Source organism: Carcharodon carcharias (genome assembly GCF_017639515.1).
Source record: "Carcharodon carcharias isolate sCarCar2 chromosome 35 unlocalized genomic scaffold, sCarCar2.pri SUPER_35_unloc_1, whole genome shotgun sequence".
Lineage (NCBI taxonomy): Eukaryota > Metazoa > Chordata > Chondrichthyes > Lamniformes > Lamnidae > Carcharodon > Carcharodon carcharias.
In genome coordinates this window covers 1,656,814-1,679,073 of record NW_024470701.1, presented here as the reverse complement: position 1 = coordinate 1,679,073, position 22,260 = coordinate 1,656,814, and positions in this window count along the sequence as shown.

The window sequence follows — 22,260 nt, the reverse complement described above, 5'->3', positions numbered from 1 at the left end:
AGTTTGCGTTGAGCTTCCCTGGAACAATGCAGCAATCCAAGGACGGACATGTGGGCATGAGAGCAGGTGTTGAAATGGGAATCGACAGGAAGGTCTGAGTAATGCTTGCGGACAGACCGAAGGTGTTCTGCAAAGCGGTCACCCAGTCTGCGTTTGGTCTCTCCAATGTAGAGGAAACCGCATTAGGAGCAGCGAATGCGTTAGACTAATTTGAGGGAAGTGCAAGTGAAATGCTGCTTCACTTGAAAGGAGTGTTTGGGCCCTTGGACAGTGAGGAGACGGGAAATAAAGGGGCAGGTGTTGCACCTTCAGCGGTTGTATGGAACCGTCCCGTGGCAGGGGCTGAGATGTAGGGGGTGATGGAGGAGTGGACCAATGTGTCCCAGAGCAAACGTTCCCTACAACTAGGCACTTTACTGCTTTCCGGACTGAATATTGAGTTCAACAACTTAAGATCGTGAACTCTGTCCTCCATCCCCACCCCTTTCTGATCCTCTTTTCTCTAATAATTTAAAGAGATTTTGTTTACCCACCTATTTCCAATATTTTTAAATGTATTTCCATCCATTGTTTTATCTCTGCCTTTTAGCCTACTTTGATCCATTCCCCCCACCCAACCCCCAATAGAGCTATCTGTAACTTGCTCGTCCTGTTTTCTACCCTTAATGTCACCTATTGTCACATTTATTAGCTAATATCACCACCTTCAACACCTCTTTGTCCTTTTGTCTATGACATCTTTTGGTTAACTCCACTTAAAACTGGCCCTCTATCCAGCTCTACCTGTCCGCCTCCCCCTCCCCTGCTTAAACCAGCTTATATTTCATATATTTTCTATTTTTCCTTAGTTCTGTTGAAGAGTCATACGGACTCGAAACGTTTACTGTGTTCCTCTCTGCAGATGCTGTCAGACCTGCTGAGTTTCTCCATGTATTTTTGTTTTTATTCACCACAGACCCCTCATCCGTTCAGGGAGAACCGCTTGCTGACTGACAGCTACCTGAGCCAATCAAGGTGACCTGCTGGCTGACTGACAGATGCTTCATTCAATCAGGGAGCTGCAGCCTTTTGGCCCAGTCACGTGGGCCAGTCAGGGTGTTCATCGTGGGATAAAAACAAAAAAACTGCGGATGCTGGAAATCCAAAACAAAAACAGAATTACCTGGAAAAACTCAGCAGGTCTGGCAGCATCGGCGGAGAAGAAAAGAGTTGACGTTTCGAGTCCTGATGACCCTTCGACAGAACTTGAGTTTGAGTCCAAGAAAGAGTTGAAATATAAGCTGGTTTAAGGTGTGTGTGTGGGGGGCGGAGAGATAGAGAGACAGAGAGGTGGGGGGGGGGGTGTGGTTGTAGGGACAAACAAGCAGTGATAGAAGCAGATCATCAAAAGATGTCAATGACAATAGTACAATAGAACACATAGGTGTTAAAGTTAAAGTTGGTGATATTATCTAAACGAATGTGCTAATTAAGAATGGATGGTAGGGCACTCAAGGTATAGCTCTAGTGGGGTTTTTTTTAAATTTTTTTTTATACAATGGAAATAGGTGGGAAAAGGAAAATCTTTATAATTTATTGGAAAAAAAAGGAAGGGGGAAACAGAAAGGGGGTGGGGATGGGGGAGGGAGCTCACAACAAGAACAAATTCTTGTCCGCAAGAATGACCCAAACCTCCCTGTCGCTTGCCATTTTAACACTCCACCCTGCTCTCTTGCCCACATGTCTGTCCTTGGCTTGCTGCATTGTTCCAGTGAAGCCCAACGTAAACTGGAGGAACAACACCTCATCTTCCGACTAGGGACTTTACAGCCTTCCGGACTGAATATTGAATTCAACAACTTTAGGTTGTGAGCTCCCTCCCCCAACCCCACCCCCTTTCTGTTTCCCCCTTCCTTTTTTTTCCAATAAATTATAAAGATTTTCCTTTTCCCACCTATTTCCATTGTATAAAATAAAAATTAAAAAAAAACCCCACTAGAGCTATACCTTAAGTGCCCTACCATCCATTCTTAATTAGCACATTCGTTTAGATAATATCACCAACTTTAACACCAACACCTATGTGTTCTATTGTACTATTGTCATTGACATCTTTTGAGGATCTGCTTCTTTCACTGCTTGTTTGTCCCTACAACCACACCGCCCCCCCCCCCCCCCCACCGTCTCTCTATCTCTCCGCCCCCACACACACACCTTAAACCAGCTTATATTTCAACTCTTTCTTGGACTCAAACTCAAGTTCTGTCGAAGGGTCATGAGGACTCGAAACGTCAACTCTTTTCTTCTCCGCCAATGCTGCCAGACCTGCTGAGTTTTTCCAGGTAATTCTGTTTTTGTTTTGTTCATCGTGGGTGCTGAATGTTGTCTCAACCAATCCGGGAGCGATACCTGCTAACTGATAGGTAGTTCAGCCAAACAGTTCATTCCACCCGCTTGCTGGCAACAGCTTCATCCAATCACGTTGCTACGATGAGTGACTCACAGATAGTTCAGCCAATCAGCGAGCTTCACCTGTGATTACAGAAGTATCAGCCCATCAGGGAGCTGAACACGATCACAGACCGCGCATCAACCAATCAGTAAGCTTCGAAAGATGCGGTCAGCAATGGAAACAATCAGGCATCCCAAGCCAATTCCCAGCTTTCAGTGCGGAGTTTTGTCCAATCAAAGCTTTCAGTATTTGACTGACAGCTCCTGGAACAAATGGACAAAGTGTGATGGAGGCCTGCCGTGTTCGATTGGAGCGTTTCAGTTTCAGAGTGACAGCCAAATTATCCAATCGGAGAGATACAGCAGCCCTCGAATTTCCTTCAGTAATGAAAATCCCACTTTAAAATCCGACCAATAGCCGAGCACCTGGCTCAGCTCAGCAAAACCTACCCCTGCCCATTCTGTGATTGACAGCAGAGTAAGCCAATTGCTGAGTTGCTTGCAGATCATTGGCCAATCGAACTCCGGTCCTATTCTTTCGATTCAGGAAGGGTCACCACCTACCCTCCATTGTGACGTCATGACGCGCGACCCTGGCTGGAGGTTGGTCAATGATCCTTAAAGCGGGGCGGCACTGGGAATTACGGCAGTGCAACTATACTTCACTGATTCTAATTAAAGCTGGAACCAAAAGGCAGAAATTCAGAGATTGAAGTAGGAGGGACACAGGGAAAAGGAAGGATCAAGTTTAATAACAGAATCACAGAACTGTTACCAAGTTGAAGGCGGCCATTTGGCCCATCGTGTCCGCACCAACTCTCTCAATGAGCAACTCACCAAGTTCTATTCTCCAGCCTTCTCCCCATAACCTGCACTTTCTTTATTTTCAGATAACAGTCTAATTCCCGAATGAATGCTTCATTTCAACCTGCCTCCACCAGCTCTCAGTCACTGTTTTACAGATTCAAACCACTCGCTGTGAGAAAACATAATATTTAATGTTATCAGTGTTTCTTTTCTTGATGACCTTAATACTGTGTTCTGTTGAAGGGTCGATGCTGCCAGACCTGCTGAGTTTTTCCAGGTAATTCTGTTTTTGTTTTGGATTTCCAGCATCCGCAGTTTTTTGTTTTTAGTACTGAGCTTCCTCACCCTGAGTGCTTTCACGAAAAGGCACCGTTTCCCTTTGTTTAATAAGGATCACTCATGATTCTAAATAGCCATATCAAATATCCTCTCAGCTTTCCCTTCTTCAAGGAAAACAATCCTAACTTACACTCATAGAGTCATAGGGGTCTGCACCACAGAAAAAGACCCTTTCCAGCCCATCGGATCTGTGCCAGTCAAACAAGTACCTAACTATTCTAATCCCACTTTCCAGCACTGGTCCCATCACCTTGTGTGCCATGGCATCGCAGGTGCACATCCAAACACTTCTTAAATGATATGAGTGTTTCTGTCTCTACCACAGTTTCAGGCAGTGAGTTCCAGATTCCCACAACCCCCTTGGTGAAAAAATTCTTCCTCACATCCCCTCTAAACCTTCCTGCACCTTACCTTAAAGCTATGCCCACTGGTTATGGATCCCTCCACCAAGGGGGATAAACTCCTTCCTGTCTACCCCATCTATGCACTTCATACTTCTATACACAACAGTCATTTCCCCCTTCAATGTCCTCTCCTCCAGGGGGAAAAAAAAAAATCTATCTAATCTTTCTTCATAACTAAAGCTCTCCAGACCAGGCAACATCCTGGTAAATCCCCTCTGCACTCTGTCTAGTGGAATCACATCCTTCCCAAAATGAGGAATCCAGAACTGCACGCAATACTCTAGCTGTGGACTAGCCAGTGTTTTATATAGTTCAAGCATAAGCTCCCTGCTCTTTTATTCTATGCCTCATCTAATATCGGCAAGTATCCCTTTTATCTTCTTAACCACCTTATCAACATGCCTCGCTATATTAAGGGACCGGTGGAGATGCACACCCATGTCCCTCTGATCCTCAGTACTTCCCAGCTACAATTCATTGTGCATTCCCGTGCCTTGCTTGCCCTGCACAAGTGAAACAACTCACACTTATCTGGGTTATATTCCATTTGACACTGATCAGCCCATCTGACCAGCGCGTCTATATTTTCTAATCTACGGCTATTCTAGTCACTATTTACCACCCCACCAATATTTGTGTTATTCGCAAACTTACTGATCAACCCTCCTACATTCAATTCTGAATCATTTATATATTCCACAAACAGCAAGGGACCCAACATCAATCCCTGTAACTTCTCCAAGCTCAAACCTGGAAACATTCTCGTGAAGCTTATCTGTCCTCTACAGAGTAACTTCACATTCCTTGCCCAGAACTCTATGTAATACTTCAACTGGAGTCCAAACTAGTGATTTATACAAATGAACTAACTTCCTTGCACTTATCCTCTATTTTACGATAAATACAGCCTTGCTTTAGTTACTGATTACTCAAAATATACTGCCACCTTCATTGAATTGTCCTTTTGCTCATATTCCCTTCAGAGATGTCGCCTTCATTTTATGTTGCTTCTCCTCATGTTCTCATTACAAAAATGAATCATTTCGCATTTATTTGCATTCTACTTTATCTACCAAGTGCCTACCCATTCCACTAACTTGTCCATGTCCTTTTGAAATTACATACTATCCTCCTCATAGTTCAGAAAACTTCTGATTTCGTTGCTTATCAGGTACCATTTTTTTCTCCCCATGTTATGTTTTCAAGACAAACACAAGAATTAGCTTTACTTTATATCTTGTATATTAGTTATCATGACCAATTCACGATTAACGCTAAACTTACCCGTCTGTGTGTTGGCTGTCAAGTTAATTTTTACAAGTCAGATCGAACATTATACCCTGTGGGTCAGTCATTATATCAAATAAAAGAAACACGTACAATTGTATTCCTCTGCATAGGGTATGAAGCCCAACTTGGCAACGAGATGTCAATTTATGCTAGAGTGTATAATTTATGTTAATTATTTATTGTATATCTGTTTGTGTGTGTTTGTGTGCGCGGTCAAGACAGGCCCCAGCGGAGGGAAATTGCTGAAGGTTAGGTTGTGTGTGCGTGTGCCTATTTGACTGTGTGAGTAAACATGTCTTTTTAGATTTCTGTCCGTCTGTGTTTACGAATGTATGTATGTGTGTGTGTTTGTGCGTATGTCTGTGGCTGTGTGCGTATTTGAGTGTCTGTCTGCCTGTGTGTGTAGTTGTCTGCACGTCGGTTTTTTTGAGAGTGTGTGTGTGTGTGTGTATGTGTTTGTGTATGTGTGTGCGTGCCTATCGGATTCCATGCATCTTTTTATGTTTCTGTCCGCCTGTACGTTTGTGTCCGTTTATAAGTGTGGGTGTGAGAGGGAGAGTGTGTATGTATCTATTTTTTCCATCTGTGTGTTTGTGTGCATGTACGCAGTGTGTTTCTGTGCCATGTGAACATGACAGCATCCTACAGCGGGAGATTGCTGAAGGTGAGTGTGTTTATGTGTAGGTGCCTGTGTCTGTCAGCCTGTTCGTCTACCTGTGTAAGTGTGCATGTGTGTATGCTTGCGTGCGTGTTTGTTTGAGAGCGAGAGTGAGAGATTGTTGTTCCAGTACAGACTATATTTTTTTTTATTTAGTAAATACCTTGTTATTGTTCTGCACGGCCGTCAATCCAATCTCTGTGTTAAAAAGTACAAGGCAGTGCTTGTTATGAAATGAGAATTATAAGCCTAACCAGTTTGTAAGTGTGCTTAAAATTATCAGAGTATCGCATGCTGTATCAAAAGAGACTGAACGTTAAAATGCTTAATGTTAAATTTGAACAGACATGTCCCAGAAACAAAAAATGCTGGAAAAACGTTGCAGGTCTGACAGCATCGGTTGAGACAAGGGCTGAGGTAACGTTTCAATTCCATATGACTCTTCTTCAGAGCTCCCAAGAGGAATTATAGGAAGTCAATACATTTGCTCCGTCTTTCTCTTCACAGATGCTGTCACACCTGCAGAGTTTTCCAAGCATGTATATTTTTGCTTCATATTTCCAGCATCCACATTATCTTGCCAGTATGGAAGAGTCATGTACTGCACCTTAACATGTTTGATGAATAAAGTGCATCATTTTTTGGAAAACTAGAGTATTACACAGTTTCCATTCTCATTTTTCCTTTATATCAGGGACAATCATTGTGTCAGTTTCCTGCGGTCTTCAATCTGTCTTAAACCGCTTAAGTGCCTAACATTTTCAAGCTCTGATCTGAGGTAAATGACCCTAAATATAAAGTCAGTAAGTTTGGAATAGAAATACAAGGAAATAGTCTGGTCTTCAATAGACCAAGGTTTGTCTTATGAATGTCAGTTAAAGGATTGAGTTAAGACATGCTGAGACCCTGAGGTATGTCAACCTTAAAAAGGCCCATTCTATAAAACCTTTCCTTTATAATGCCTACAGGAAGCGCACTGAAAATTTTATCTTTACAAATTTGCATTGGAAAAGGCACAAAGAACACATCAAGAACAATGGAACTAAAATACGTCTTACCTGTTTGCATTAGATCATAATTACAAATTAAAATAACTTCACGATTTGTTTATTGGTAAAAATGAAAACTTTTGACGACACAAACAGAAAAGCTGTTAGACCAATCAGCAGCTTATTAAGAGGAAGCAGTAATACAAACTGCAGCAAATCTGCTTGCACATCATATGATTCGAAAACATTGAAACATTTTCTTTCTTGATGTTTGGAAAGCAAAATCATCGGTGATGTCCTCAAATAATAAGCTACCAAATGTATCACTTTGGATGTACATAATGCTGAGGGCAGATCACTATCATTGCAGCAAACTTTAGCTAAATTCATGGAACTCAGTCCTGTAGAACTGAGCAGAATTTCTCAAGTAAGTGTTTGTGAACGTGTGTCATTCTTACAAAGATATATTCTGTTCAAAGCTTGTAAACACTTTGAATTCTTGGATTTCAAAACTTACATATCCAAAAATACAGATATTGATCTTGTGCCACAGAGATAAAAAATCCGCGTGGAACTCGACCCGAGGCACAACTGATGCTGCCGTGCAGCTGGGACCAGCAAACTGCTGGATTTATACATGTAGTTTGCAAGTTAACATTCAACATGGAACATAGTTAAGCCACAGGGAATAATTATGTGGACAGCAGCAAGGGGATCTGAATGGAATCCTTCATTTTGTCTGAATTTAATATTTATCTATGGCGTTTCACGGCAGTTTAAAATTAATTATTGCTACACCTGCACAAATACATGAACTGATTCTGACTAGTAAGTTTGCAACGATGTAGATGAGAAAAAGTTTCGCATATTAGAATTAAAATTCCATATTTGTAGCATAACTTGCCAGTTTCAAACAATTATGTTCAATTCCAGCCCTCCCAGACTCCCGACCGCCCGTCCTATGTGTCTTTAAAGCCTGAAATCGCGCCGGTCCAGAACATACACGAACCAACTTTTCAGGACTTAACAGGAAGGAGGCCTGGAACAGCACATGGACACTGGGAACGTTTGAGAACTTTGGGGATGGTGGTTTCCTGAGCACCAAATGGTACCGAATATCTTAGCGATCTCTCTAATGGAGCCTCCAGCAGTAGTTGCATCGCTCGGGTGATCTCTCCAGCAGCAGTCACATCGCTAGGGTGGTCTCTCCAGCAGCAGTCACATCGCTAGGGTGGTCTCTCCAGCAGCAGTCACATCGCTAGGGTGGTCTCTCCAGCAGCAGTCACATCGCTAGGGTGGTCTCTCCAGCAGCAGTCACATCGCTCGGGTGGTCTCTCCAGCAGCAGTCACATCGCTCGGGTGGTCTCTCCAGCAGCAGTCACTTCGCTCAGGTGGTCTCTCCAGCAGCAGTCACATCGCTAGGGTGGTCTCTCCAGCAGCAGTCACATCGTTCGGGTGGTCTCTCCAGCAGCAGTCACATCGCTCGGGTGGTCTCTCCAGCAGCAGTCACATCGCTCGGGTGGTCTATCCAGCAGCAGTCACATCGCTAGGGTGGTCTCTCCAGCAGCAGTCACATCACTCAGGTGGTCTCTCCAGCAGCAGTCACATCGCACGTGTAGGCTCTCCAGCATCATTCACTTCACTCGGGCCGTCTCTCCAGCAGAAGGTACTTCGCTTGGAAGAACTCTCCAGTAACAGTCACATCGCTGAGGTTAACTCTCCAGCAGCAGTCACATCGCAGAGGTTAACTCTCCTGCGATAAACAGCTGAAGGGGACCCGGAGCATGTTGTTGGGCGAAAGCAAAGCTTTGCAATCGGAGCATGTGTGCAGGGCAAATGACAAGCATCCAGAGAAGGCTTCTCACACAAAGCTCACAAGCACTTGGGCAAAGACTGATTCCTCCCTGTGTGCACAATCTTTTGGGTGGCATAGACTCAGCCTGGGCTGTCCCCCTGAATATAGGGAGTGTGCTCACGAACAAGAAGTAGGAAAAGCAATGAGAACACTCAAGACCTGTGTGGAAAATTCCGGCTTCTCTCTCAAACCCACACACGCACACAGATACACAAACACACACACACACACAGAAACATACATATTCACTCGATCTCACACTATTAAATTGTCAAACACACTTTCTCATACATATGCACCATCTCGCCTGCACTCAGTCACAGTATCATACACTCACACTCGCCCTCACATACTCACTCTCTCACACACCCACTCACAGACACATTTTCACTCATGCACTCAAATCCCAAGCTCAATCAATCTGACACTGTCAAAAAAGTCACGCATTTTCTCCCTCACACAAACACACACACAGTATCATAGACTGATATACACTCACACTTTTCCACACACACACATTCTCACTCACACATTTTCACAAAATCACATGCTCACTCAATCCCACAATGTCCACATCTCTCCCTTTCTCACTCACAGAGACATACACAACATGTGCACACACACAGACCGACATTCACAAGCACCCTGTATACCACATCTTTTTCTCTCACGCACATAGACATTCACTCAATCCCTCACACTCATTCACACAAGCACACACAAATAATCTCAATGACACACTCATTCCCGCTCACACACACATTCCCAGAATCAAGTATTCCTTCAATAGCACACTGTCACAATGCCACACATTCTCTGTCTCCCTCACACACACTTTCACTCACACAGACTCACATGCACACAGACACACACCAACATGCATACACAGACAGATTCTGTCACACAGTCACAATATCATACTCTCAATGTCTCACACACATTGACACTCACTCACTAAATATCACAAGCAGAGACACACACAGATTCACATACTTACTCACACAACTTCACAAAACGCTCTCAGCTCTCACACGTGTATGCACTCACATATCACACTCACTCACAAACTCTTACAGAGAAGCACTCATGTGCATCAACAGGCAATCGCAAACACACATTCAGACACACACTCCCTCTATAACACTCTCACTCCCACGCACATTCACACATTCTCTTAAGCACTCTGAATGCCACAAACCCTGCTGCCCCACCACATACAGACACACATTCGCACAATCATGCACTCTCTCTCACAATTACAAACGCATTTTCGCAATCTCATAATGACACACTCTTACGCAATCTCATAATGACATACTCTTACGCAAATGCTATTGACCCACTCATACGCACACACAAACTCATTCTTCCTGAATCACAAATACACAAAGTCATAGTCAAACTGACCCACATGCCCTCCCTCGCATGCGCTCCGTCACACACACACACACACACTCACATGCTCTCAGATACAAAGTAACATATTTGCACCGGACTATCTCACACACACACCGACATACATTTGTTCAATCACACCCTCTGTGTTTCTATGTGTGTGAATGTGTGTGTGAGTATGTGTGTTTCATGTCGATGTGTTTATTTTGTGTGTAAGTGTTTCATGCATGTTAATATCCCGAGCGTGTGGGAGTGAGTCCGTATGTGTATGTGTGTGAGGGAGAGTGTTTTCAGGTAGAAATTCAGCCATGATCTTATTGGATGCCGGACAGGCTCCAATGCACGAAAGGCCTCCTTATTGTGCCAATTACTTAATTCATTACTCACCTTTAGGATTTCTTTATGTCCTTACTGGTGACAGTGCAATGGCGGGCGCTGTTCCCGAAATCCCCCGCGGAGGGGAAAACCCTCTATCAATGACCGGGGCCACACTGCACTCTGGGAGAGTAAATCGACCGCACATGTGCAACGCCATTGAATGCTTAACAGGAAGCTGCTTCTCATTTTTCATTTCATTATTATCACTATTATTATTACTTTGCCCCTCGACGGGTTAAAGTTCCAGTTCCTTCTCCATTCTGAAGTGTCGCTTCTTCCTTTCTCTTTGCCAATTTAATAAAAATGCCGTCAATAAGAACACTGAACCCAGGAAGCCATTGCTGCCGACCAGTGGCCGGGGTTCGACAAAGAGCAGCGGTCGATGCAGCGGGTGGGCAAGAGTTAACACTGGGAGGATCAGGGAGAAACAGGAGGGCCGGACGAAACTTACAGCGGCATCTAGTGGTTGAGAGGTAAAATGGCAGCAATCGCAGTCTCTCTTCCCAAAGCCCAGTTCAGTTGGCAGAGGCAGGAGGAAATGTCTCAAATATGAACTTCAGCTTCTAAATACATCAAGAAAAATCACCATTCATGCCGCACAACAGATTTAATCTGGATTACCCACACTATATCATCCCTTATCACATTAACTGTTGTGTCGGATAGTTAAAGTTGTTTCCTGTTTCAGATATCAAAGTCGATTAATGGCTTTAGAAATAGGAGCAGGAGAAGGATACTCGAGCCCTCAAGCCAACTCCGTTATTTAATAAGGTCATCGCTGATCAGATTGTGCCCCTATCTACAAACCATTGCTCCATTTCCACATCCGTCCCCCCATTAACCTCGGTTCCCTTGTCAACGAAAGCTCTGCCGAACTCAGCATTGAATATAATCAATGATTCAGATTCCACTGCTCACTGGGGAAGGGAATTAATGAGTCTGGGAAACAAGGAATTCCTCATCATCTCCGTCTTAAATGCCTGAATCATATTCTTAAATTGTGCCACTAGTTCTGATTTCGTCACAAAGGGAAACATCCTCTCAGCAGACACCCGTTCAAAGCCTCTCGGAATTTTACCTGTTACAAGGCGACTCTGAACTCCAATATGCACCTTTGAAAGGGCTGAAAATTTGTTCCTGAGACAATGCCTTCATCACTGGAATCAGCATCTCTGAACTGACTGCAGTGCAAGCATTACCCTTGGTCAGGAGGCCAAACTGATTGGAGAAGATTAGACGAGAATGGATTCAGCAATGATGGACCTATGTTAAAGAATACATTGGAGGAGCTGGCGTTGTTTATGGAGAAGTGAAGCTTGCGAGACTAGGTAGATGTGACCTGAATCATGATTGATCGAGACAGAGTAGATAATTATTCTTCACTTTGGCGGAAGGACCGAGAATCAGATGACATTAGGTTAATTTGTTTGCCAAAGAAGCAAAGGTGAGATGAGGAAAAACCCCATTTAACACCGTGAGGAGATGGGGTCTCAAATGTTTGTCCGAGAAAGAGGTGGAGCAAAGTTTAATCCTGGTTTCTGAGAAGAAATGGGACAGGAAGCTGAAGGGAAAATATTTGCTGGGTTTCGGGGAAAGGATGGACAAGTGGCAGTAGTGAGATTGCTCATGCAGCGTACTTTCACTGGCTGGATGTGCTGAATGTCCTCCTTCTGTACTGAAACCGTTCTATGATTCACACATAGAGCTGGGTAACAGTTATGCTGACTGCTGCGTTGCATCCCCTGTTTAAATTTGATTTCTGCTCCAACACATCCGTGCTCACTTTAAGGGCAAATGATAGATGATGTAATTTGAACCGCCCAAAGGGTGTGTTGAATGATCTCAGGAGTAAAGATTCCTCATCAAGCTTCATGTTCCAGTCGCCTTATCTGTTATCAAGCTGCTGAAAGCTTTGGCACCTGCCAGTTCTGGCATGGTCCCTTGCACTGTTGGAATAACATAGTCAGTGCTCTTTATTGTTTGAATTAGGTCTTTGGGATCCAGGCAAATACTTACTCGCCCATTTGCCTTCTCTCTGACGGAATTGAAATTTACCAATCTCTAGGCTCGGTGACTTGGGTAATTATTTTCTTCTATCTCTTGGAGCTCACTTTCAAGCTTCCTTTCAGCTCTATTGGTAATTTACATGGGGTATGAATCAGTGATATTCTCTGCATCAATCATCATCTGATACTCAAAATATTCAGTGCATTCACATATCTTATCTAAACACTCTGGGTCCAATTGGACCAGATCTTTCTTTCATCTGCTTGGAGGATGCTTTTTCAATGAACGTATTATTTTCAATCCTCAGTGACGCCTCATTCATTTCTTGATTTGCTGCGATCAGATACAGCTTTTCACATCTGCTCAATCCCCATATAGCAGGTCCATCTGTTTCACTGGCATATAAAATTCAATTAATGTCACTTCCTTTTGGTCCCTTTGAATTTGCTCGACTCCAGCTATGAAATATCAGTTCCACCTTAGACCTTCAGCGTAAGTTTCCTGGCTTTCATTGTATCTTTCTTTGGGTAACCATTCCCTTTCAAACTTTCAGAAGGTATTTCCTGGTTTTAGCCTGAACAGTTTAACATTTCTTTGTGATTTGGCATTAAGCTTTGGGTTAATGTTTGTGAGCATATTTCCCATCTCATCCAGTTCTGAGTAATGGTGTAAATTACTTCTGTTCAGGAAATGGCACTTCTATAAATTTCATTCAATTGTCTAGTTCCAATCTCGTATGTATCCTCAACCTCATCGCCATTTCCTTGGAAATGGAGTTTTTGATTTCTTCTCTTCCACACTCGCCCTGTTCCTCTACCTCAGATAATTTGTTGACTGTGTTCTTTCTTTGCCCCCGTGCATCTGTTCCCAGTGATTGTGTTGTCCACAAGCTCTGCCTCCAAGTGTCTGAGGGCTCTGTTTGCCACCTGTTTCTGCAGGCAGGTACTACTGTGGGTCAACATTGTATCCCTGCACTGTCAGTCATGATCATGACGATATTGGTCATTTACATTTGGAGACATGGAAGGATTGAGTCTGCTCTGCCATTCAATGATGGCTGATAAGTTTCTCAACCTCATTCTCCCACTTTCTCCTTGTAACCTTTGATCCCCTTACCAATCAAGAACCTATCTATCTCGCTCTTAAACACACTCAATGACCTGGCCTCCACAGCCTTCTGTGGCAATGAATTCCATAGATTCATTCGTCTCTGGCCAAAGAATTTTCACCTCATTCTGTTCTAAGAGGTCTTCCCTTTACTCTGAAGCTGTGACCTCGAGTCCTAGTCTCTCCTACTAATGGAAACATCTTCCCCATGTCCACGCTATCCAGGCCTTTCAGTATTCTGTAAGTTTCAATCAGATCCCCCCTCATCCATATAGTTCCCTTATACCCCAGAACTGGTGCCAGTGCCCCTTGAACTGCAAAAGCATTTTCCCACACTCAATTCTGAGCGCATATTTAACTCTGTGACTTTATTTATCCTATGGCAGTTTGCCCGTGGCTCAGGTAGTAATCCCAAGACATTTTTCTAAGAGGTTCTGCGTTTTAATTTGGCTCCTGATTGTTCGAATACTTTCAGCAGGATTTTGTTTCTAGTTCTGTCAGTGTCGCCGACACCAACGTGGACGACGACAAGTAGATTTCTCCCCTCCACTCCAATTCCTCTCCAGCCCTGAGGAGATGACTTGGCATCGGGCAGGCAACAGGGCCTTCCTCACTCATGCTCAGGGCTGCAGAGAACAGTGCACATCTGCCCATGTTGCTGTCCCCTACCACTACTGCATTCCTCATCCCTCCCCAAAATTGAATGGCTCCCTGTATCATGGTGCTGTGGCAAGTTCACAAATCCACCCTGCAGTCCCCACTCTCGTTCACACATCAGGAATATTGACCTTTAATCAAAGCGAATGGAGTATAAAAATTGGGAAGTCTTGCTTATATTTTGAACAGCATTAGTTAGGCTACACCTGCAATACTGTAAACAGTTTTTTGCCCCTTATCATTGGAAATATATACTGACTTTGGAGGCAGCCCAACACAGTTTCACTAGATTGAGCCCGGGAACGGAGGGATGTTCTTCTGTCGGGTGATTGAGTAGGTTAGACCTGTACTCACTGGAGTCTGGAAGAATGAGAGGCAACTTTATTGAAACAAATACGATTATTGGGGGGCTTGAGAGGGTAGATTTTGAGAGGTTGATACCCCTTGGGTTGGTGTCGGACCAGAGGGCATAATCTCAGAGTTAGGGGTCACCTATTTAACACAAAGATAAGGAGGAATTTCTACAATCAGGCGGTGGTGAAGCTATGGATTCTTTACTGCTGATGGCGTTGAAGGCTGGGTCGTTAGATATATTCAAGTCTGAGATAGGCAGATTTTTAATCAGAAAGGTAACAAAGGGCTACAGGAAAAGGAAGGAAAGTAGAGTTGAAGATTATCAGGTCAGCAATGACCTCATTGAATGGCGAACAGACTCGTTATCCAAATAGCCTACTTTCAGCCCATAGGTTTTATGGTCTTTTGGTTTCATGGTCTCTTTTCTCCGCCTGCTCATTTATACTCTGTGGCCTCTCTCTCCGTGTGCTCTAATGGTCATTCACTCTTCTCGCACTGTTTCACCATTAATGGCCCCGCTGTTCCTTTCAATCCCTCACTGTTTATGGCACCACTGGTTCTCGCCCTCTCCCACTGTCAATTGCTGCGCTGCTTCTCTCGCACTCATAGAGTCATAGGATCACAGAGTAATCGAGTTAAACAGCAAACAAACAGGCCCTTCGGCTCATCATGACCATGCCAGGCGTCAATTACCTATCTATTCAATTCCATTTTCCAGCTCTTGGCCCCTAGCCCTGTATGCTATGCCATTTCAAGTGCTCTTCTAAATACTTCTTAAATATTGTGAGGATTCCTGCCTCTACCACCACCTCAGGCAGTGTGTTGCAGATTCCAACCTCATTCCTGGTGATGTTATTTTCACTCAAGTCCCCTCTGAACTTCTTGCCCCTTGCCTTAATATTCGCTGTTTATTGACATCTCCGGTAAGGGGAAAGCGCTTATTCCTATCTACCATTTCTACACCCATCATAATTTTCCATACCTCTATCAGGCACCCCCTTAGCCTTCTCTGCTTTAAGAACAGGAACACTAGGCTATCCAGTCTATTTTCATAGCTGAAATGCTCCAGCCCAGGCAACACCCTGGTGAATTTCCTCAGCACCCTCTCCAATGTGATCTCATCCTTCCTGTGATGGGGCGGCCATCACTGCAAACAGTGCTCAAGCTGTGGAATAAATAGAGTTTTATACAGCTCCAACATAGCCTCCCTTTTCTTATATCTATGCCTCAGCTAATAAAGGCAAGTACCCCATATGCCTTCTTACCCACCTTATCTACCTGTGCTGCCGTCTTCAGGGGTTTATGGACTTGGACACAAACATCCCTCTGATCCGTTCTACTTCCTGGTGTCCTACCATTTATCTGTATTCCCTCGTCGTTTTGGTCCTCCCAAAATTCATTACCTCACACTTCTCAGTGTGAAATTCAATTTGCCACTGTTCTGCCCACCGTACCAGCCCATCTATATTGTCCTGTCATCTGAGGCTTTCCTCCACACTATTTACGACACCATCAATTTTTGTATCGCCTGCAAACTTACCGATCATTCCTCCGAAATTCACGTCTGAATCATTAATGTGCAGGACAAACAGCAAGTGTCCCAGCACCGATCCCATCGTCACACCACTCATCACAGGCTTCCAATCGCAAACACAACTTTTGACCATCACACTCTGCCTCCTGCCACTAAGCCAATTTTGAATCCAATTTGCCGAATTTCCTTGCATCCTATAGACTCTTAACTTTTTGACCATTCTTCCATGTGGGACTTTGCCAAAAGCCTTACTGAAGTCCATGCTGACTGCATCAACTGCACTACTCCCATCTACACAGCTCGGCATCTCCTCGAAGAATTCAATCAGATTTGTCAAACATGATCTTGCCCTGACCATGTCACGCTGACTATCGCTGAAAAATCCTTGCTTCTTCAAGTGAAGATTAATCCTGCCCCTCAGAAATTTTAAAAGTAGTTTCTCTATCACTGACGTCAGGCTCACAGTCCTGCAATTGCCTGCTTTGTACCGACGACACTTCTTGAATAATCGATCCACATTCGCTGTCCTCCAGTCCTCTGGCACCCCTCGTGTGACCAGAGAAAATGAAAATAAGTGTCAGAGACATTGCAGCCTCCTCCCCTACCTCTTTTATCTGCCTGGGGTATATCTCACCTCAGCCTTTGAATTTATGCACTTTTAAGCTAAAGCCTTTCAGCGAACCTTTCAACGCTAATTTGTTCAAGTATATCACAGTCCCCCTCCAAGATTTCTACACCTACATGTGCTTCTCCGCAGTCATCACAGATGAAAAGTAAGTATTTATAACCTCACCTACAATCCTTCGGCTACAGCACAAGCTGTAGCTCCCTATGCAGTTAGTACCAATGTGAACCAGGAACTCTGACTGTTTGCCCTCCCCCTTCAGGATGCCCTGCAGCTGCTCTGTGACATCCTTGACCCTGGTCCAGGGGGGCAACACACCACCTTGAAGTCACATCTAAGGCTGCAGAATCTCCTGTCTGCAACCCTCATTATTGACTCTCCTACCACTGTTGCTCTTGCATACTTATCACCGCTCCCCGCAACTTGTGCAGCTGAGACACCCACAGTGCTGGGAATTTGGCTCTGGCTGCACTCTCCAGAGGAACATCCAACACAGAAAAATGTGTCTTTCCTCACTATCTGACTGGGGATGTCCTCATTACCTGCCTGGCCCCCTCCTTCTCACTGGTGCTCACCCATTCCCTCAATGACAGCATTTCCTTAAGCTGCGGAGTGACGACATCGAACAATCCGCTATCCATGTAACTCTGGACCTCGTGGATGCACCACTGTGTCTCCAGCTGGCGCTCAAGCTCGGAAACCCGTTCCTCAAGCTGGTCAAGCCAGCGGCACATCCTGCACATGTGGTCATCCCGACTGCAAGGCTTGTTCCACAATCCCCATGCAGCAGGCAGGACTGGGTTCCTTTGCCAAACGTTTTGTTTGTTTTTAATAAAAAAAACTATTTCCCTAAATTAAAGTCAAGTAGAAAACGACTCAGCTTCTTTCTCAAAAAAGACAAATGCGGAGACTCTGACCTCCTGTGCTGTCGTTTTAAAGTGGCAAAGAAGGAAAACAACTTACTCACTAACTACCAATCAGCTCTCCACCTTGTCCTGATGTCACTCCTCTCGAATTCCAGCACCGCCGAGTGCCTGGGTGAGAACCGGCTCCCTCACAGGTAAACTCCGCTCCACTCTTTATACACCCGCTCCGATCCCTCACAGGTAAACCCCGCTCCACTCTTTATACACCCGCTCCGATCCCTCACAGCTAAACTCCGCTCCACTCTTTATACACCCGCTCCGATCCCTCACAGGTAAACTCCGCTCCACTCTTTATACACCCGCTCTGCTCCCTCACAGGTAAACTCCGCTCCACTCTTTATACACCCGCTCCGATCCCTCACAGGTAAACTCCGCTCCACTCTTTATACACCCGCTCTGATCCCTCACAGGTAAACTCCGCTCCACTCTTTATACACCCGCTCCGATCCCTCACAGGTAAACTCCGCTCCACTCTTTATACACCCGCTCTGATCCCTCACAGCTAAACTCCGCTCCACTCTTTATACACCCGCTCTGATCCCTCACAGGTAAACTCCGCTCCACTCTTTATACACCCGCTCTGATCCCTCACAGGTAAACTCCGCTCCACTCTTTATACACCCGCTCTGATCCCTCACAGGTAAACTCCGCTCCACTCTTTATACACCCGCTCTGATCCCTCACAGGTAAACTCCGCTCCACTCTTTATACACCCGCTCTGATCCCTCACAGGTAAACTCCGCTCCACTCTTTATACACCCGCTCTGATCCCTCACAGGTAAACTCCGCTCCACTCTTTATACACCCGCTCTGATCCCTCACAGGTAAACTCCGCTCCACTCTTTATACACCCGCTCTGATCCCTCACAGGTAAACTCCGCTCCACTCTTTATACACCCGCTCTGATCCCTCACAGGTAAACTCCGCTCCACTCTTTATACACCCGCTCCGATCCCTCACAGGTAAACTCCGCTCCACTCTTTATACACCCGCTCTGATCCCTCACAGGTAAACTCCGCTCCACTCTTTATACACCCGCTCTGATCCCTCACAGGTAAACTCCGCTCCACTCTTTATACACCCGCTCCGATCCCTCACAGGTAAACTCCGCTTCACTCTTTATACACCCGCTCTGATCCCTCACAGGTAAACTCCGCTCCACTCTTTATACACCCGCTCTGATCCCTCACAGGTAAACTCCGCTCCACTCTTTATACACCCGCTCTGATCCCTCACAGGTAAACTCCGCTCCACTCTTTATACACCCGCTCTGATCCCTCACAGGTAAACTCCGCTCCACTCTTTATACACCCGCTCTGATCCCTCACAGGTAAACTCCGCTCCACTCTTTATACACCCGCTCTGATCCCTCACAGGTAAACTCCGCTCCACTCTTTATACACCCGCTCTGATCCCTCACAGGTAAACTCCGCTCCACTCTTTATACACCCGCTCTGATCCCTCACAGGTAAACTCCGCTTCACTCTTTATACACCCGCTCTGATCCCTCACAGGTAAACTCCGCTCCACTCTTTATACACCCGCTCTGATCCCTCACAGGTAAACTCCGCTCCACTCTTTATACACCCGCTCTGATCCCTCACAGGTAAACACCGCTCACTCTTTATACACCCGCTCTGATCCCTCACAGGTAAACTCCGCTCCACTCTTTATACACCCGCTCTGATCCCTCACAGGTAAACTCCGCTCCACTCTTTATACACCCGCTCTGATCCCTCACAGGTAAACTCCGCTCCACTCTTTATACACCCGCTCTGATCCCTCACAGGTAAACTCCGCTCCACTCTTTATACACCCGCTCTGATCCCTCACAGGTAAACTCCGCTCCACTCTTTATACACCCGCTCTGATCCCTCACAGGTAAACTCCGCTCCACTCTTTATACACCCGCTCTGATCCCTCACAGGTAAACTCCGCTCCACTCTTTATACACCCGCTCTGATCCCTCACAGGTAAACTCCGCTCCACTCTTTATACACCCGCTCTGATCCCTCACAGGTAAACTCCGCTCCACTCTTTATACACCCGCTCCGATCCCTCACAGGTAAACTCCGCTCCACTCTTTATACACCCGCTCTGATCCCTCACAGGTAAACTCCGCTCCACTCTTTATACACCCGCTCTGATCCCTCACAGGTAAACTCCGCTCCACTCTTTATACACCCGCTCTGATCCCTCACAGGTAAACTCCGCTCCACTCTTTATACACCCGCTCTGATCCCTCACAGGTAAACTCCGCTCCACTCTTTATACACCCGCTCTGATCCCTCACAGGTAAACTCCGCTCCACTCTTTATACACCCGCTCTGATCCCTCACAGGTAAACTCCGCTCTATTCTTTATACACCGGCTTTGGGCTCGCTCCTTATGCATCCGCTCTGCTGTTGCGCTTTTTTGTTATTTTGCCTTTATTATTAACCTAATTTTCTCCTATAATTAAGTTACCAATTTAATAATAATCAACAATTGTTAGGTGCTCAGCTGTTAATTTCAATCTAAAAACAAAGCTAAAAGCTGAAATACTCACCAGCCAATTACCTGCCTGTCCTCCTGTGACCAAACTCTGTTTTGGTTTTGAAATCCTGTCCTTACTGTCTGGGTCAGACACGGAGAATGTTTAATCATTAATTTCCAGTCTCTTCTCCCTTCTCTCTCTGACAGTTAATTTACTGGGAATTGTGATCCTGTCCCAGGGAAAGTGTGGACTCTCCAACTGCACCACTCGCTACCTGGTGGCCATGGGTGTATAAAAGGCGGAGCGGAGTTTGCCTGTGTTGGACTGGAGCGGCTGTACAAAGAGCGAAGTGGAGTTTACCTGTTACGGAGCGGAGCTTGTGTATGAAGAGTTTGCATGTGAGGGCACAGACCGGCTGTAAAAAGAGTGTAGCGGAGTTTACCTGTGAGGGATCAGAGCGGGTGTATAAAGAGTGGAGTGGAGTTTACCTGTCATTATCACAAACATCATACTGAACCAGATCAATGTATTTTATCTCCCAGTGACTTTCCTGGGCCTCACTCCTGTGTGTATTGTTCACGTTGTCCTGCTGGCTGCAGCCACGGAATGTTCTGTCTGGTTCACCATCACTTTCTCCAAAGGGAATTTTAGATTGTGAGAGGCAGAGGACAAGACAGCGAAATACATGTACACACAAGCATAGACACCCACACAGAAATAGAGAGAGGGCTGAGAGAAAGACGGCGATGGAAAGGGGGAAGAGCAGAGATTTGCTGGGAGAGAAAGAGAGTGTGATGCAGAGAGAGAGAGAAAATGAAAGTCTGAGAGAGGAAGAAGGAGAGAGACAGATTGTGTGACATACAGTGAGAGAGAAAGAGGGCAAGAAAGAGAGAGGGGGGTAAACAGATAATGAGAGAAAGAGAATAGAGAGTGAGGAGTAAACACACCAACTAGGGGAGGCAGAGGGATTGGAGGGAGTGAGATTTAGACCCACAGTGAGAGTGACATAGAGAGAGAGGGAGAGAGGGGGCGAGAAGGGGAGATATGGGGAGAGAGACGGAGAGAGAGGAATAAACAGGGAGAGAAAAATTGGAAATATGAGAGGGAGAGAGAAAAGTGAGAGAGATCCCAAAGAGAGAGACAGAGTTAGACAAAAAGTGCGAGAGCGAGAGAGAGAGAGAGAAACAGAGAGATAGTGAGGCAAATAGGCAAAGTGAGAGGTCGACACAGAGAGAGGTAGAGATAGGATAGGAGGGAGAAAGTGAGGGAGAGAATAAAAGGGAAACAGAGGGAGAGACGTGCAGACAGGCTGAGGCAGAGAAGAAGTGGCAGAGAGAGAGAGGTAGACCATGATCTAGATAAAGTGAAGTTTTACAAGCGAGAAAGAGAGAGAAATCAAGGATGAAAGAGGGAAAGAGAACATAGAGACAAAGAGAGAGAGACTGAGATAAATATGCAGAGGGAAAGATAGAGAGAAAGAGACACACATTGGGAGAGTAAAGAGGGAAAGAAAGAGGCAGCGAGAGCTATAGAGCAACAAGCAAAGAATGAGAGATAGAGACACAGCACAGAGAAAGAGAGGAAGGGAAAGAGAGAGAGAGAGACAGGGAGGGACAGATAGAGAGAGAGATAGAGCTTCAGAGGAGGATAGAGACAGAGATGGAAAGAGAAGAAGGGAGAGAAGGACAAAGATCCAAAAAGATAGAGATACGTAGATAGATAGAGCGATCGATCGGCAGAAAGACAAATAGTGAGATAGACAGACAGGTAGTTAAACAGGCAAAAAGACACAGGCAGACAGACAGATAGTTGGATAGGTAGATAGATAGACAAAAAGGCAGAGAGAGGATGAGGGACTGCGAAGGAAAGCAGGAGAGGCGGAAAGACACACAGATACGCACACAGATTGAAAGAGACATAGAAACGTGACAGATACAAATAGAGATCTACTGACAAACACACACACAGGTGCACACATGTACACACCCATGCTCACACACACACGGAAACACATACGCAAACAGACAGA